Source organism: Morus notabilis, unplaced genomic scaffold (genome assembly GCF_000414095.1).
Source record: "Morus notabilis unplaced genomic scaffold, ASM41409v2 Scaffold1452, whole genome shotgun sequence".
NCBI classification, from domain to species: domain Eukaryota; kingdom Viridiplantae; phylum Streptophyta; class Magnoliopsida; order Rosales; family Moraceae; genus Morus; species Morus notabilis.
Window position 1 is genome coordinate 113889 of NW_010360733.1, and position 18302 is coordinate 132190.

Here is an 18302-nt window from a genome sequence, read left to right on the forward strand (position 1 = left end):
CACCCCCGGGACACCGTGGGACACCTCCGGGGGACCCCCGGGACACCCCCAGCTCAAAAATGAACATTTTTATTTACATTTTGAATTCTAAAATTAATATACGATTTTTAGGAATTAATGCAACAAGCGGCACCATTTTTTTGATGAATATTCTATTTTTTATGATTTTCTTTATTTTTCATCTTTGAAAAATAAAATAAAATAAAAATGACGTTAAAAAATTGTGAAATTTTCCAGATACCATCCTTACAATTTTCTGGGCATGGCCGCGAAGAATCGCCACAAAAATGATAAAAAAAGTAAAACGCTGTCAAAAAGTCCCCGGCCCGTGTAGTGGGGCGCCCAGGGCCAGGATGGGTCAAAATTTATATTTTTATTTATTTTTTGTTTCTAAATTATTATACAATTTTTAGGAATTAATGCAATAAGTGGCACCATTTTTTGTTGAATATTCTATTTTCTATAATTTTCTTTATTTTTCATCTTTGAAAAATAAAATAAAATAAAAATGATGTCAAAAAGATTTGAAATTTTGTAAACACGATGCCTACACTTTTCGAGTATGCCTGCAAAAAGTGGCCTAAGAAAATGACAAAAAGAAGTAAAACACTGACAAAAAGTTTCCAGCCCGCGTAGTGGGGTACCCAATGACCTAATGGGTAAAAAATTTACATTTTCATTTATGTTTTGTATTCTAAAATTAATATATAATTTTTAGGAACTAATGCGACAAGCAGCACCATTTTTTGATGAATGTTCTACTTTTTATGATTTTCTTTATTTTTCGTACTTAAAAAATAAAATAAAATAGAAATGATGTCAAAATGATCTGAAATTTTGCAGACACGATCGTTACATTTTTTTGGGCATGCTTGCAAAAAATGACAAAGAGAAGTAAAACGCTGTCAAAAAGCCCGCAGCCTACGCAGTGGGGCTACCAGGGGCCGGGATGGATAAAAAATTTACACTTTTATTTATGTTTTGCATTCTAAAATTACTATTCAATTTTTTGGAATTACTAGAACAAATGGCACTATTTTCTCATGAATATTATATTTTTTATGATTTTTTTATTTTTTATCTGTAAGAAATAAAATAAAATAAAAATGATGTCAAAAAGATCTAAAATTTTGCCTACACAATCCCTACATTTTTTTTTTTGGGTTTGCCTGTAAAAAATGGCCCCATAAAATGACAAATAAAGTAAAACACTGTCAAAAAGCCCCTAGCCAGCGTAGTGGGGCAACCATGGGCCGGGATGGGTAAAATATTTACATTTTTACTTATGTTTTGTATTTTGAAATTAATATACAATTTTTAGGAATTAATACGACAAGCGGCACCATTTTTTGATGAATATTCAATTTTTATGATTTTCTTTATTTTTCATCCTTAAAAAATAAAATAAAATAGAAATGACGTCAAAAAGATCTAAAATTTTCCAGACACGATCTTTACATTTTTCTAGGCATGCTTGCAAAAAATGGCCCCAGGAAATGACAAAGAGAAGTAAAACGCTGTAAAAAACCCACAGCTTGCGTAGTGGGGCTACTAGGGGCCGGGATGGGTCAAAAATTGACATTTTTATTTATGTTTTACATTCTAAAATTAATATAGGATTTTTAAGAATTAATGCAACAAGCAGCACTAGTTTTTTGATGAATATTCTATTTTTTTTTTTTATCATTTTCCTTATTTTCATCTTTGAAAAATAAAATAAAATAAAAACGACGTCAAAAAATTATGAAATTTTGCATACACGATCCTGACATTTTTCTGGGCTTACCGGCAAAAAATATCGGCAAAAAATGATAAAAAATGTAGAACATTGTCAAAAACCCCCGGCCCGCATAGTGGGGTGCCTAGGGGCCGAGATGGATCAAAAAGTTGCAGTTTTTATTTATGTTTTGTATTCTAAAATTAATATACGACTTTTAGGAATTAATGCGACAAGCGGCATCATTTTTTCATGAATATTCTATTTTTTTATGATTTTCTTTATTCTTCCTCCTTAAAAAATAAAGTAAAATAGAAATGATGTCAAAAAGATCTGAAATTTTACAGACACGATTCTTGCATTTTTCTGGGCATGCTTGCAAAAAATGGCCCCAAAAAATGACAAAAAGAAGTAAAACATTGTCGAAAAGCCCGTAGCACACATAGTGGGGCTACCAGGGGCCGTGATGGGTAAAAAATTTACATTTTTATTTATGCTTTACATTCTAAAGTTAATATACGATTTTTGGGAATTAATGGAACAAACGACCCCATTTTCTGATGAATATTCTATTTTTAATGATTTTTTTTATTGTTCGTCTTTGAAAAATAAAATAAAATAAAAATGATGCCAAAGAGATCTGAAATTTTGCAAACATAATCCCTATATCTTTTTGGGTTTGCCTACACAAAATGGCCCCAGAAAATGACAAAAAAAACTAAAACACTGTTAAAAAGCCCCCAGCCTGTGTAGTGGGGCAACCAGAGGCCGGGATGGGTGAAAAATTTACATTTTCATTTATGTTTTCTATTCTAAAATTAATATACAATTTTTAAGAATTAATGCGAAAAGCGGCACCATTTTTTGATGAATATTCTAATTTTTATGATTTTCTTTATTTTTCATCCTTAAAAAATAAAATAAAATAGAAATGATGACAAAAAGATCTGAAATTTTGCAGACACGATTCTTACATTTTTCTGGGCATGCTTGCAAAAAATGGCCCCAGAAAATGACAAAAAGAAGTAAAACGCTGTCAAAAAGCCCGCAGCCTGTGTAGTGGGGCTACCAGGGGCTGGGATGGGTCAAAAATTTACATTTTTATTTATGTTTTGCATTCTAAAATTAATAAATTGTTTTTTGGAATTAATGGAACAAACGTCACCATTTTCTGATGAATATTCTATTTTTTATGATTTTGTTTATTTTGCATCTTTAAAAAATAAAATAAAATAAAAATGATGTCAAAAAGATCTTAAATTTTGCAAACACGATCTCTACATTTTTTAGGGTATGCCTAAAAAAAGTGGCCCCAGAAAATGGCAAAAAAAGTAAAACACTATCAAAAAGCGCCTGATTACGTTCAAATTGTGTCGAAACAAAGCGGTCAGTTGTAGCACAATATGGACGGTCGATCCCACGAGAAGGTGATAAAAAGAGACAAGAAAAGATTAGCAAATAAAAAGTGTCAAGAGATAAATAATAAAATAAAAATAAAAGAGAATGAAATTTTTGTTGAGAAAATATGCGTAGAAAAATGTTTGAGAAAATAATATAATTAAAAACGGTAAGGCGTCGAGAATTGCTATATGCTTCGTTCACCAATTTGAGTCTTGATTCATAAACAAAAATTTTTGAGTAAATTAAATCCTTACGTTAATTCCACAAAATTATTATTATTACACGTTATCCTAAATCGACAATATATCAATATGACAATAATGTAGTAAATGACAACGCGTAAAATAATTTAAATGACAAAACAATGCATGACACAATTACATAAGAAAAGCATGACTGAACTTATATAAAAATGGCACACTATATTCTAAAAAATAGATAAAAGAAAATATGGGATTTAATTCACTCAATTTTAAGAATATTACAACTCAAGAGTCAAAACCAAAATTGGGTCACTTAACACAAGCTCATCTCTAACCTCACCAAAGAAAGAAAAAGTGACTAAACTTAGGCTAAAAATCAATCAACCAACAACTATGATAGCCCCTATTTGTAGAGTTCTTGGGCCAAACTAAAAATTACAACCAGTAATAAAATAAAATTAAGAAAAACTTAAAACAACAAAAACGTTGCACATCTAATGAAAATTTACTACACTTAATTTTGTGAGTAAAAATTGATAAATGAAGAAGGCAACGAAAGAAAACGTATGGAAAAGAAGGCCAAAAGAACCGGACATGTGTCGCGCGGAGAAGAGAGCTGCGTTGGGCTGCTGCTGAAGTCTCAGACACGTGGCTGCACGGGAGAGGGCGGAGGATGTGACGCGGGGCCCACGGAAAGCGGCGACTGGACGCGCGCGGGAGAAGAAGTCGCACGGGGAGAAAGAACGTGCGCGCAAAGCGTGCTTGCTGGCATAGGGAAGCAACGGGGGAGTAGCTGGGGCCCGCGTCTGGTTCGTGCAGTCCGCGATACGTGGTAGCTGGGATGGGCTCGCGGCTTCTCGGCTCGGCTCGGCTGGATGATGGCCTGATGCCCTCCTGACTTTCTGGGCCAAATTTGGGCTTTTCTTGGGCTCAACTTTTGGGTTTTGCTTGGTAAACTAGCCCAAATCGAATTGTTTTCTTCAAAAACCTGAAAAATAAAATAAATCTAAATAAAATTAAATCCTCTAAATTTAGGAATATTTGAAATTAAAATCACAAATTTGATAAAATAATTTGACAATTATGAACATTAAAAGTACAAATTTGTGCACTTATCACAACCCCCAACCAGCTTATTACTAGTCCCTAGCAATTCAAGCGAAAGAAAAATCATGTCAAGCTGAAAATTCAAATCAAAACTAGCAAAATCACCTAAGCAATCAAACAAAACATTAGTAAGTCATTAGAAAATGCTATCAAAACTACTTCAGTTATAACTCCAGAGTCGTGTGTGTGTGCACTAAACTGTATCCCTCTTATCACAGTCCATAACACAAATAGCATCGAAAAGTACAACAAGAAAAAGTCTCAACTCCATTTACCTCACGGGTGTCAGAAATATTTTAATGCAAAGGATTTTCACTCATAGAGTTGGAAGTCAATCAGTCAACGCTCAAGTGAGAGAAGGCAATTTTAAGGACAAGCTAATAAACAAACATTGATCACATGATAGGCAAATCAAATATTTGGAACAATCCATCACTCAAACTATAAACAAGCTTTCGAGATTTCATTCTGGTTAAGAGGAAGATCTCATAAACAAACAAAGAGCTGAAAAAATACAAACAAATATACACAAACTTTTTTTTTCCTTTTCTTTTTTTTTTTTGTTTTTTTAGGCAAGAGACAACATATATTTGACGAAGCTGATGTAGTAAGGCATTCTTTTGATTGACTGCTATGCAGCACAAGACATGAGTGCAACCAAACTACGTAAACATTGATGATAAAATGATGCTCTTGCTCTTTTTTCTTTCATTTTTTTTTCTTTTTTTTCTTTTTTTTTCTTTTTTTTTTGAGAAAGAAATACAAAAGAAAAATGTTAAATATTTTCAACACACGACTCAATTCTAAAAATTATTCCTAACCAGAAATCATCCCTCAAGCAAATGTTACAAGTCAAGCAATGGTGCTCTAATAATGATTTAACCAACTCAAAAGATCAATGAAAGTTCAAAAAGCTGTTTTCTCAACTCTCACAACTCACCAAAAATGAAAAACTTAAACTCGAGAGTTTTTCTCAACTAAATGTGTTCACAACCATCTTACCACAAGGTTTGGCATGTGCTACAAAATAACTTTGGAAATCATTTCTTGGTAATTAAGATAGCAAAAACTGACTCAAACTGAACATTCTGAAATCATACCCAGATAATCTCGCAAAAATTTTGACCCAAAATAACAACAAGACAAAAATTAATCTCACACATGAATATGCTCACCACCCCCAACCCAAAATCAGACAGTGTCCTTAATGTCTAAAAATATGTGCAATATGAAGAAGACATGGAAAGAGAACACCTGGATGATGAACATTGGAACTAAGCTGAGCATCCTGAACTGATTCTCCAAAACACAAACAAATATAAAATCACACAAAATCAAACTAAAAATAAAAGCACACAAATCACACCAAACGAAACAAAGAACAAAAATATGATACAAAAGTCTTGGAAGCAAACTCATCAAGAGGTTTGCGCCATATGTTGGCCCTTTGGGTTTGACTGAGCTTGTGAAGGGAACTTGTCGCGTTCTTGAATAGCCAAAGCTCCAGTCAACTTCATGATTTGACTCTTCATTTCTTTACTTTCTTCCACCATTTGCGTGAACAGTGACTCAAACTTCTGATTTGTCTTACTCTGCACCTCCATGAAAGATTGCAAGGTGTTCTCAAGAGAACTTCATTGGCTGTTGCGAATTGTATTGAGGTGCAGAATACGCCTTTGGTGGTTACGGCTGTTGCTCAGTTCTCCATTGTCCTCCTGATGGTTGCGCTTGGTTGGAATCTCTCTAACTAAAATTTAGATGGTTCCTCCAACCAGGATTGTATGTGTTAGAAAATGGTTTGTTGTATGATCCTAAGGCATTGCTCTCATTTCACCATAAGCAGGACAATCCTTAGCTAGATGTTCCACCCCACCACAGACAAAGCATGGCTCATGTGTCTCTGCCCTTGCGACCGTGTGGATTCCTCTACCTTCTTTGCCTTTGAGGGCCTCGATTTGCCTTGTCAAAGATTCGACTTGGGCTTTGAGGTTGTCCCCCTCCCTTAATACCGGTTGGGACCTATTGGTGCTGTTAGTAACACTTGGACCAGTCCATGTGTGGGCTTTTTCGGCTAACTCGTTGAGATACTCAAAAGCCTCCTCAGGGTCCTTTTGGAGAAACTCACCATTGCACATCATCTCCACAAATTGGCGCTCTTGGATCGTGAGCCCTTCTTAGAAATTACTGATGAGGTGCCAACTCTCATAACCATGGCGAGGACACTGATTTAACAGATCCTTAAACCGTTCCCAAACTTGATACAGAGTTTCATTGTCCTTCTGGGTAAAGGTCGAGATCTGTCGCTTCAGACCATTGGTCTTATGGGGAGGGAAATACTTGTTGAAAAATGTTGTTGTCATTTCTTCCCAAGTTCCAATAGACCTATGTCGCAGAGAATACAACCAGCTTTTAGCCATGTCCTTCAAAGAGAAAGGAAAAAACTTCAATCGCACAGAGTCCGCGACTTCAGCTCGGTTATGAAAAGTGGCCACCACTTCTTCAAACTCCCTAATATGCACGTATGGATTCTCGCTCTCTAACCCATGAATGGTCGGCAAGAGTTGGATCATGCCCGGCTTGAAATCCAAATTCATCATATTAAGGGAAAACATTATGCATGACGGTGTGGCCGTACGTGTAGGGTGAAGATAATCATTCAACGTGTTCTGCTGGACCTCCTCGTTTTGAGCCATCGCAAACGGATTTGCAACTGCTAATGAGGCTGGGGTCGAGGGAGGTCTAGACGTGTGAGAAGAAACTTCACTAGGGTTCTCTGGTGTTATTGTGAGTCTCCCTAATTCGTCTATATAACAATTCATTCACCCTACAACGTTTCACTTTTTTTATTTTTTTATTTTTTTAATTTTTGATTTTTTTTGTAACAAAGAAAACAATAATGTAGAACCGCGAATCGCAACCCCCAAGATTGCTCCCAGGAAAGATTGGTGGGGCAAAACCTCCTTAAAAACTAACCTCCTAGGCAGAGCAATGTTCTCAGGAAAGATTGGTAGCGTAGAGCGCTAACAGGAACCAGCCTCCTAGACAGAACTCCCTTAGTTTGTACTTCAACGTTTCCACAAAATTGTTTGAAAAATTTATTAAGTTTTATGACGTGTTTTATAAAATGTTAAATGTTAGATATTAGTACCCTAAGTTAATACTATTCTAAAACCTAAGGTTACACAAATTATGAGAGATTAAGAGTCCTAATTTAATGTCTAAATTGGTCACCTAAGAGTCACAACCTAAAAATTAAGACTACTTATAACAAAAAATAAAAATAAAAAAAATAAAAGCAATTATAGACAATTAGGAAATAAATAAATAAAAATTAATGCTTAAACTAACAAATTAATACTAATAAGTAAGACAAAACCGAAAAAAACAATAAAAAATAAAAAAAAAATAATAATAAATAAACGTAAAGAAACGAAGCAATAAAACAAAAAGAAACGAAGAGAAATCTAAACTACAGAAAGCAAAATAACTATATTGTTTAAAGACGAAAATTACAAAATGACTACAAAAGTTATTTTTTTTTTAAACAAAAGACACATAAAGGTCAATCAAATCCGACAAAAACTAATAAACGCTGCCCTTTTTTTTTTTTTTTGAAAACAAAATTAGACAAAACAGTACCTAACAAAATAAGAAACACAAACAAGCAAACATGCCAAGCAAAAAGACACTAAAATTTAAAAACAAAAACAAAATAAATTTACTTCAATCAAACAGACCACGAAAGCAAACTGACAACAAATTACAGACACAAATGAAATTGACAAACGACCAAGCAAATAGAACAAAGATGCTGTAATTTTTTTTTTTGAAACGTACTAAACAAAAAGACTAAGTACTTACCTCTTTGGCTAATTATCTACTGAACAATCTTGTTGTCGCACCTCCCCGGCAACGGCGCTAAAATTTGATTACGCTCAAATTGTGTCGGAACAAAGCGGTCAGTTGTAGCACAATATGGACGGTCGATCCCACAAGGAGGTGATAAAAAGAGACAAGAAAAGATTAGTAAATAAAAAGTGTCAAGAGATAAATAATAAAATAAAAATAAAAGAGAATGGAATTTTTGTTGAGAAAATAAGCGTAGAAAAATGTTTGAGAAAATAATATAATTAAAAACGGTAAGGCATCGAGAATCGCTATATGCTTCGTTCACCAATTTGAGTCTTGATTCATAAACAAAAATTTTCGAGCAAATTAAATCCTTACGTTAATTCCACCAAATTATTATTATTACAAGTTATAATAAATCAACAATATATCAATATGACAATAATGCAGTAAATGACAACACGTAAAATAATTTAAATGACAGAACAATGCATGAAACAATTACATAAGAAAAACATGACTGAACTTATATAAAAATGGCACACTATAGTCTGAAAAATAGATAAAAGAAAATATGGGATTTGATTCACTCAATTTTAAAAATATTACAACTCAAGAATCAAAACCCAAATTAGGCCACTCAACACAAGCTCATCTCTAACCTCACAAAAGAAAGAAAAAGTGATTAAACTTAGGCTAAAAATCAATCAACCAACAACTATGATAGCCCCTATTTGTAGAGTTCTTGGGCCAAACTAAAAATTACAACCAATAATAAAATAAAATTAACAAAAAATTAAAACAACAAAAATGTTGCACATCTAATGAAAATTTACTACACTTAATTTTGTGAGTAAAAACTGATAAATGAAGAAGGCAACGGAAGAAAACGTCTGTAGAAGAAGCCCAAAAGAACCGGACACGTGTCGCGCGGAGAAGAGAGCTGCGTTGGGCTACTACTGAAGTCTCGGACACGTGGCAGCACGGGAGAGGGCGGAGGACCTAACGCAGGACCCACGGAAAGCGGCGATTGGATGCGCGCGGGAGAAGAAGTCACGCGGGGAGAAAGAATGTGCGCGCAAAGCGTGCTTGCTGGCGTGGGGAAGCAACGGGGGACCAGCTGGGGCCTGCGCCTGGTTCGTGTAGTCCGTGACACGTGGCAGCTGGGATGGGCTCGCGGCTTCTCGGCTCGGCTCAGCTGGATGATGGGCTGATGCCCTGTTGACTTTCTGGGCCGAATTTGGGCTTTTCTTGGGCTCATCTTTTGGGTTTTGCTCGGTAAACTAGCCCAAATCCAATTGTTTTCTTCAAAAACTTGAAAAATAAAATAAATCTAATTAAAATTAAATCCTCTAAATTTAGGAATATTTGAAATTAAAATCACAAATTTGATAAAATAATTTGACAATTATGAACATTAAAAGTGTAAATTTGTGCACTTATCAGCGCCCAACCCGCGTAGTGGGGTAACCACGGGCTGGGATGGGTGAAAAATTTATATTTTTACATATGTTTTGTATTTTAAAATTAATATACGATTTTTAGGAATTAATGCGACAAGCGGCACCCTTTTTTGATGAATATTCAATTTTCTATAATTTTCTTTATTTTTCATCTTTGAAAAACAAAATAAAATAAAAATGATGTAAAAAAGATCTGAAATTTTCCAGACATGATGCCTACACTTTTTTGGGTATGGCTGCAAAAAATGACCCCAAAAAATGACAAAAAGAAGTCAAACGCTGTTAAAAAGCCTGCAGCCCGCGTAGTGGCCCACCAGGGGCCGGGATAGGTCAAAAATTTACTTTTTTATTTATGTTTTACATTCTAAAATTAATATACGATTTATAGGAATTAATGCAATAAGCGGCACCATTGTTTTGATGAATATTCTATTTTTTATGATTTTCCTTATATTTCGTCTTCGTCTTTGATAAATCAAATAAAATAAAAACGACATCAAAAAATTATGAAATTTTGCAGACACGATCCTTACATTTTTCTGGGCATGCCGATAAAAAATATCCCCAAAAAATGACAAAAAAGTAAAACACTGTTAAACACTCCCAGCCCGTGTAGTGGGGTGCCCAAGGGCCTAAATAGGTAAAAAATTTACATTTTTACTTATATTTTGTATTCTAAAATTAATATACGATTTTTAGGAATCAATACAATAAGCGGCACCATTTTTTGATGAATATTCTATTTTTTATGATTTTCTTTATTCTTCGAACTTAAAAAATAAAGTAAAATAGAAATGATGTAAAAAAGATATGAAATTTTGCAAACACGATCCTTACATTCTTTGGAGGATGCTTGCAAAAAATGGCCCCATAAAATGAGAAAAACAAGAAAAACATTGTCAAAAAACTCACAGCGCACGTAATGGGGCTATTAGGGGCCGAGATGGGTAAAAAATTTACATTTTTATTTATGTTTTGTATTTTAAAATTAATATACAATTTTTAGGAATTAATGCGACAAGCGGCACCATTTTTTGATGAATATTCAATTTTCTAAGATTTTCTTTATTTTTCATCTTTGAAAAATAAAATAAAATAAAAATGATGTCAAAAAGAACTGAAATTTTCCAGACACGATGCCTACACTTTTTTGGGTATGCCTGCAAAAGATCGCCCGAAAAATGACAAAAAGAAGTAAAACGCTGTGAAAAAGCCTGCAACCCGCGTAGTGGGGCAACCAGGGGCCGGGATAGGTGAAAAATTTACTTTTTTATTTATGTTTTACATTCTAAAATTAATTTACGATTTATAGGAATTAATGCAACATGCGGCACCAGTGTTTTGTGAATATTCTATTTTTTTATGATTTTCCTTATTTTTCATCTTTGATAAATCAAATAAAATAAAAACGACATCAAAAAATTATGAAATTTTACAAATACGATCCTTACATTTTTCTGGGCTTGCCAATAAAAAATATGCCCAAAAAATGACAAAAAAATAAAACACTGTCAAACACTCCCGGCCCGTGTAGTGGGGTGCCCAACGGCCGAGATGGGTAAAAAATTTACATTTTTACTTATATTTTGTATTCTAAAATTAATATACGATTTTTAGGAATCAATACAACAAGCGGCACCATTTTTTGATGAATATTCTATTTTTTATGATTTTCTTTATTCTTCGAACTTAAAAAATAAAGTAAAATAGAAATGATGTAAAAAAGATATGAAATTTTGCAGACACGATCCTTACATTCTTCGGAGGATGCTTGCAAAAAATGGCCCCAGAAAATGAGAAAAACAAGTGAAACGTTGTCAAAAAATGCGCAGCGCGTGTAATGGGGCTACTAGGGGCCGAGATGGGTAAAAAATTTACATTTTTATTTTTGTTTTGTATTTTAAAATTAATATACGATTTTTAGGAATTAATGCGACAAGCGGCAACATTTTTTGATGAATATTCAATTTTCTATGATTTTCTTTATTTTTCATCTTTGAAAAATAAAATAAAATAAAAATGATGTCAAAAAGGTCTTAAATTTTCCAGACACGATGCCTACACTTTTCTGGGTATCCCTGTAAAAAATGGCCCTAAAAAAAGACAAAAAGAAGTAAAACACTGTAAAAAAGCCAGCAACCCGCGTAGTGGGGCAACCAGGGGCCAGGATAGGTCAAAAATTTACTTTTTTATTTATGTTTTGCATTCTAAAATTTATATACGATTTATAGGAATTAATGCAACAAGCGGCACCATTGTTGTGATGGATATTCTATTTTTTATGATTTTTTTTATTTTTCATCTTCGAAATATAAAATAAAAATGATGTCAAAGAGATACGAAATTTTGTAGACATAATCCCTACATTTTTTTTTTGGGTTTGCCTGCAAAAAATGGCCCCAAAAAATGATAAGAAAAATGAAAACACTGTCGAAAAGCCCCCAGCCCGGGTAGTGGGGCAACCAGGGGCCGGGATGGGTTAAAAATTCACATTTTTACTTATGTTTTGTATTTTAAAATTAATATACGATTTATGGGAATTAATACAACAAGCGGCACAATTTTTTGATGAATATTCTATTTTTTATGATTTTGTTTATTTTTTTTCTTTGAAAAATAAAATAAAATAACAATGATGTCAAAAAGATCAGAAAGTTTCCAGACACGATGCCTACACTTTTTTAGGTATACCTGCAAAAAAATTGCCCTAGAAAATGACAGAAAGAAGTAAAACACTGTCGAAAAGCCCCCATCCCGCGTAATGGGGGAACCAGGGACCGGGATGGGTAAAAAATTTACATTTTTATTTATGTTTTTTATTCTAAAATTAATATACATTTTTTAGGAATCAATGCGACAAGTGGCACCATTTTCAGTATTTTTCATCCTTAAAAAATCAAATAAAATAGAAATGACGTCAAAAAGATATGAAATTTTGCATACATGATCCTTACATTTTTCTGGGGAGGCTTCCAAAAAATGGCCGCATAAAATGACAAAAAGACGTAAAACGCTTTCAAAAAGCCCACAACCTGCGTAGTTGGGCTACCAGTGGTCAGGATGGGTCAAAAATTTACATTTTATTTATGATTTGTAGTCTAAAATTAAGGTACAATTTTTTGGATTTAATGGAACAAACGGCACCATTTTCTGATGAATATTCTATTTTTTATGATTTTCTTTATTTTTCATCTTTAAAAACTAAAATAAAATAAAAATGATGTCAAAAAGATCTAAAATTTTGCAGAAATGATCCCTACATTTTTTTGGGTATGCCTGCAAAAAATGGGCCCAGAAAATGACAAAAAAGAAAAGCACTGTCAAAAAGCCCCAAGCCCGCGTAGTGGCGCAACCAAGGGCTGGGATGGGTCAAAAATTTGCGTTTTTACTTACGTTTTGTACTCTAAAATTAATATACGCTTTTTAGGAATTAATACGACAAGCGGCACCATTTTTTGTAGAATATTCTATTTTTTTATGATTTTCTTTATTATTCATCTTTGAAAAATAAAATAAAATCAAAATGATGTCAAAAAGATCTGAAATTTTACAGGGATGATCCTTACAAATTTTTGGGCATGCCTGCAAAAAATGGCCCCAGAAAATGACAAAAAAAAAGTAAAACGTTGTCAAAAACCCCTGGCACGCGTAGTGGGCGCCCAGGGGCCGGGATTGGTCAAAAATTTATATTATTATTTATGTTTTGTATTCTAAAATTTAATATATGATTTTTAAGAATTAATGAAACAAGCGACACCATTTTTTGATGAATGTTCTATTTTTTATGATTTTCTTTATTTTTTGTCTTTAAAAAATAAAATAAAAATGATGTCAAAAAGATCTGAAATTTTACAGACACAATCCTTACATTTTTCTGGGCATGCTTGCAGAGAATGGCCCCAAAAATGATAAAAAGACGTAAAACTCTGTCAAAAAGCCCGCAGCCAGCTTAGTGGGGCGACTAGCAGTTGGGATGTGTCAATAATTTACATTTTTATTTAGGTTTTGCATTCTAAAGTTAATATACAGTTTTTAGGAGTTAATCGAACAAACGACCCCATATTTTGATTAATATTCTATTTTTTATGATTTTCTTTATTTTTTGTCTTTCAAAATAAAATAAAATAAAAATGATGTCAAAAATATTCTGAAATTTTGCAAAGACGAACCTTAGATTTTTTTGGGCATGCCTGCAAAAAATGGGCACCCCCAGCGCATCCCCCCCGGGACACCCCCGGGGCAAAAATTTACATTTTACTTTACGTTTTGCATTTTAAAAATAATATACGATTTTTAGGAATTAATGCAATAATTGGCACTATTTTTTATTAATATTCTATTTTTTATGATTTTTCTTATTTTTTTTATTTGAAAAATAAAATAAAATTTAAATGACTTCAAAAAATTATAGAATTTCGCAGATACGATCATTACATTTTTATGGGCTTGCCTGGAAAAAAATGGCCACAAAAAATGACAAAAAAAAGTAAAACACTTTCAAAAATCTCCGGCCCGCATAGTGGGGCGCCCAGGGGCCGAGATGGGTTGAAAATTTACGTTTTTATTTATGATTTATATTCTAAAATTAATATACAATTTTTATGAATTAATGCGACTAGCGGCACCATTTTTTGATGAATATTTTATTTTTTATGATTTTCTTTATTTTTCCTCTTTGAAAAATAAAATAAAATAAAAACGATGTCAAAATGATCTGAAATTTTCCAGACACGATGCCTACACTTTTTTGGGTATGCCTGCAAAAAATGGCCCCAGAAAATGATAAAAAGAAGTAAAACAGAGTCAAAAAGCCCCCAGCCCGCGTAGTGGGGCAACCAGGGGACGAGATGGGTCAGAAATTTACATTTTTATTTATGTTCTGTATTCTAAAATTAATATACAATTTTTTGGAATGAATGCGACATGCGTCGCCATTTTTTGATGAATGTTCTATTTTTTATGATTTTTTTATTTTTCGTCTTTAAAAATAAAATAAAATTTAAATGATCTAAGAAAGATCTGAAATTTTGCAGACACGATGCACACATTTTTCAGGACATGCTTTCAAAAAATAGCCCCATAAAATAACAAAAAGAAGTAAAACGCTGTCAAAAAGGCCGCAACCCATGTAGTGGGGCAACCAGGGGCCGGGATGGGTAAAAAATTTACATTTTTATTTATGTTTTGCATTCTAAAATTAACAAATGGCACCATTTTCTGTTGAATATTTTATATTTTATGATTTTTTTTATTTTTCATCTTTGAAAAATAAAATAAAATAAAAATCACGTAAAAAATGTTCTGAAATTTTGTAGACACAATGTTTAGATTTTTCTGGGCATGCCTACAAAAAATGGGCACCCACGGGACACCCCCGGGGCACCCCCGGGCCACTCCTGGGGCACCCCTGGGGAACCACCAGGGCACCCACGGGGAATCCTTGGGGCACCCCCGAAGTCCCCCCGGGGGGACCGCCGGGGCACCCCTGGGACAACTACGGGACACCCGCCGGGAAAAAATTTACATTTTAATTCATGTTTTGCATTCTAAAATTAATATACAATTTTTAGGAACTAATGCAACAATCGATGCCATTTTTTGCTGACTATGCTACTTTTTATGATTTTTCTTATTTTTCGTCTTTGAAAAATCCAATAAAATAAAAATAATGTCAAAAAATTTTGAAATTTTGCATACATGATCCTTACATTTTTCTAGGCATGCCGGCATAAATTTCCCCAAAAGATGTCAAAAAATGAAAAAAAAACCAACGGCCCGCGTAGTGGGTCACCCAGGGGCCGAGATGGGTCAAAAATTTACATTTTATTTATGTTTTGTATTCTAAAATTAATATACGATTTTTAAGAATTAACGCAAGAAGCGGCACCATTTTTTAATGAATATTTCATTTTTTATGATTTTATTTATTTTTTATCATGGAAAAATAAAATAAAATAAAAATGATGTCAAAAAAATCTGAAATTTTCCAGAACTAATCCCTACACTTTTTTGGGTATGCCTGCAAAAATTGGCCCCAGAAAATGACAAAAAGAAGTAAATCGCCGTTAAACTTCCTTCAACCAGCGTAGTGGGGCAACCAGGGGCCGGGAGGGGTCAAATATTTACATTTTTATTTAAGTTTTGCATTCTAAAATTAATATACGATGTTCTGAAATTTTGCATACACGATCCTTAGATTTTCCTGGGCATGCTTGCAAAAAATGGGCACCCTCGGGCACCCCTAGGACACCCCCTGGACACCCCCGGGTCACCATCGGGGCACCCCCATGGCACTGCTGGGGGACCCCTGGGACAACCACAGGAGACCACCGGGACACCCCCGGAGCACCCACAAGGCGCCCGTAGGGCACCCCCGGCACACCCTCAGGGCTGCCCCAGTACACCCCCGGGGCAGCCCTGGGACACCCCCGGGACACTCCCGGGGCACCCCGGGGGACCCCCGAGGCAAAAATTTACATTTTAATTCATGTTTTGTATTCTAAAATTAATATATGATTTTTAGGAATTAATACAACAATCGGTGCCATTTTTTTATGAATATTCTATTTTTTTATGATTTTCTTTATTTTTCATCTTAGAAAAATAAAATAAAATAAAAATGACGTCAAAAAATTATGAAATTTTGCAGACACAATCCTTACAATTTTCTGGGCATGGCCGTAAAGAATGGCCCAAAAAAAAGATAAAAAAGTAAAACGCTGTCAAAAAACCCCTGGCCCGCGTAGTTGGGCGCCCAGGGCCAGGATAGGTCAAAAATTTTGACTTTTTCTTACTCTTTGCTTTCTAAAATTAATATACAATATTTAGGAATAAATGCAACAAGCGGCACTATTTTTTGATGAATATTCTATTTTCTATGATTTTCTTTATTTTTCATCATTAAAAAATAAAATAAAATAAAAATGATGTCAACAAAATCTGAAATTTTACAAACATGATCCTTACATCTTTCTGGGCTCACCTGCAAAAAATTGGCACCACCAGGGCATCCCCGAAACACCCCCGGGACACCCCCGGGGTACCCGTTGAGTACCCCCGGGGCATCCTCGGGACACCCCTGGGAGACCCCCGGGCCACCCCGGGAAACCCCCAAGGCCCCCCTGGGACACCCCCAGGGCAAAAAGTTGACATTTTTATTTATGTTTTACATTCTAAAATTAATATACTATTTTTAAGAATTAATGCAACAAGCGGCACTATTTTTTGATGAATATTCTATTTTTTATGATTTTCCTTATTTTTTTGTCTTTGAAAAAGAAAATAAAATAAAAATGACGTCAAATAATTATGAAATTTTGGAGACACGGTCCTTACATTTTTTTGGGCTTGTAGGCAAAAAATGTGCCCAAAAAAGCTAAAAAAAAGTAAAATGCTGTCAAAAACCACATGCCCGCGTAGTGGGACACCCATGGGCCGTGATGGGTCAAAAATTTACATTTTTAATTGTGTTTTGCATTGTAAAATTAATATACAATTTTTAGAAATTAATGTGACAAGCGGCACCATTTTTTGATGAACATTTTATTTTTTATGACTTTTCCTAATTTTTCGTATTTGAAAAATAAAATAAATAAAAATGATGTAAAAAAGATATGAAATTTTCCAGACACGATCCCTACACTTTTTTGGGTATGCCTTCATAAAATGGCTTTAGAAAATGACAAAAAGAAGTAAAACGCCGTCAAAAAGGCCCCAGCTCGCGTAATGGGGCAACCAAGGGTCGGGATGGGTCAAAAATTTACATTTTTATTTATGTTTTGTATTCTAAAATTAATACACGATTTTTAGGAATTAATGCGACAAGCGGCAACATTTTTTGATGAATATTCTATTTTTTTATGATTTTCTTTATTTTTCGTATTTAAAAAATAAAATAAAATAAAAACGACATCAAAAAATTTTGAAATTTTGCAAACACGATCCGTATATTTTTCTGGGCTTGCCTTCATAAAATGTCCTCAAAAAATGACAAAAAAAAAACACTCTCAAAAAGGCCCCGACCCGCATAGTGGGGCACCAAATGGCCAGGATGGCTAAAAAAATTGTACTTTTATTTATGTTTTGCATTCTGAAATTAATATTTAATTTTTAGGAATTAATGCAACAATGGGCACCATTTTTTGATGAATATTTTTTTTGATGATTATCTTTATTTCTCATCTTTGAAAAATCAAATGAAATAAAAACGACGTCAAAAAATTATGAAATTTAGCATACACGATCCTTACATTTTTCTGGCTATTGCCGCAATGAATGGCCCCAAAAAATGACAAAAAAAGTAAAACGCTGTAAAAAAATCCCCGGACCCCGTAGTGGGGCGCCAAGGGGCTAGGGTGGGTCAAAAATTTACATTTTATTTATGCTCAATTATTCCTATGCCGAGCCAACTCGTCAAAGAGTGGCTTTCACCCATAGTACGTGTCATACAACACAACGTACGGGTTTTGATTCTTTACACCCTCAAGCTTGGCGAGATTTGGTAGTTTTCAGCTCATTTGCTCAACTCGACTCGGCGCCGACATATGCGCTTGGTTGACATGG

At 34.1% G+C, this 18302-nt stretch overlaps 1 non-coding gene across 1 annotated transcript; it reads left to right on the top strand.

Annotated features, from left to right (window-relative positions):
* Nucleotides 1-6633: 6633 nt before the first annotated feature.
* LOC112091424 lies at nt 6634-6740 on the top strand. Its single transcript, XR_002902133.1, has one exon. It is a non-coding gene; the product is annotated as a small nucleolar RNA R71 (small nucleolar RNA).
* The last annotated feature ends 11562 nt before the right edge of the window (nt 6741-18302 follow it).